Source organism: Scomber japonicus, chromosome 6 (assembly GCF_027409825.1).
Source record: "Scomber japonicus isolate fScoJap1 chromosome 6, fScoJap1.pri, whole genome shotgun sequence".
Classification (NCBI taxonomy): domain Eukaryota; kingdom Metazoa; phylum Chordata; class Actinopteri; order Scombriformes; family Scombridae; genus Scomber; species Scomber japonicus.
The window spans coordinates 25,430,674-25,432,446 of NC_070583.1; positions in this window are offsets into that span (position 1 = coordinate 25,430,674).

The window sequence follows — 1,773 nt, forward strand, 5'->3', positions numbered from 1 at the left end:
CTCCTACAGTTCACCAAGCTCAACATGAGAGTCTGACTATTGGTTATAAGAAGGATTAGAGTTTCAAGGTTAATGCCATGGGTAGGGTCTGGTGAATGAATAGTTGGAGGTTCCTTTATTTAATTCACTTTATCCAGAAATCAAACAGACATTGGAAGACAACAGCATAACATGCATACCTTTTATGGTATGTTACATACATAATAATTTGTAGAATCACTTCAAATGCAGGAGGTAACTTATAAAAATCGCCAAATACACACAAACACCAAAGTGTGTGAAAAAAGAAAATCACTGTTCTGAAGAGTCACTTTGAAAAATATGAAATTATAAGATCAATTATACAATTATGTCAGAATGTCCGTTCATCAGTAAATAGCAATGTATTGAGTCTACAATGTACTGAGTCTATTTGCTAAATATTACTTTAGCTTGTAGCTGTTGGATGAATTTGTGGAACAGTATATTGTTAATGCTTTTACAACTGACTTTTAAAAAAATAGTAATGTAATGGCCTCTAACTCACTCTAATTACCTTTTTATTGCATTGTCTGTCATGAAGGGTTATAGTTAGATGGAAGAACAGAGTTGTATTCAAGAAAGCAGATTTAGTGAAAACTCTAAGTATATTCATGTAACTTAAATTCTGGGTCAGTTATTGACTCTGTGAACCTGTTCGCTGGCAGGTTTTCTCTAAATACCCCTGAGTTTCTGTCTCCTTCCTCTCACAGAGCCAGACATGTCATTTTATCATTCAGTGCATATGGAGGCGTATTCATTAGCAGAGGTTTACCGTCTGCCAGAATCTGAATCCTGTTAAGATGTTAGTGTGTAATTCAAGAACTGTGTAAAGGTACCACTTTTATGCCCATCAGAGAGCAGGTTTTGCCATCACATCATTGCAGTGTGACTTCATGTCCTTTTATAACAGCGTGACTCTGCACACAAAACAGTTGTCACTTGTCATTTTATTAGAACTCCTACACTAAAATTTTAAACAATTTTCAACTCTCCTAGGAGACAGAAGCAGGGCATATTTTGCAGCCCAATATCAACATGCCAAAACCTGGGGGACACACATTCCCACCCACACCCACACCCACACCCACACCCACACACACAAATATATGCGTGATATAGTCCATATCATTAGATACACCTGTTATGATAACCTCAGTCAGGATTTTTCTCCTCATTTTTTTCATTTCCCTTTAGGTATGAAAAAACATACTGGAATTTTTTTCTTTCACCAAATGATATTACCTATTATTAAATTATAATAACATAAATCACAACCCAAAACATTACTGCAGGTTAAACAGTAGCGTATGGGATGATGCAGTAGTGTCCACTGTGGTGGCTAAAGTGTTAATATGCTGTCAAAATCATTCTTCAGAGAACAGCTTTTGAATACCTGCCCACTGTATTGACTATTATGCGTGAAAAGCTTATGCATCATTGAGGTCATAGTGGGTAATGGTGTTATACTAGAGCGCAATATATTGAATGGTGTTCTTAATATTTTGTCCACTACATTAACATAAATGAAGGGGCCAAAATATTAGGAACACCATTCATAATAATTCACTGCAGTACGCCAACACAACTTAGTACGACCTCAGTGACCTCATGTAGGCCTACTTGCAATATTACAAAGTCCATTTTAGCTAAAAAGTAAGAGTGTATTTACTGTGCTGTGAATAACCAATCACAGACCGCAGCGTCATTTTTCCGCGACCGAAAGAAACTGTGCGACATGCCGGATAGAAAGGA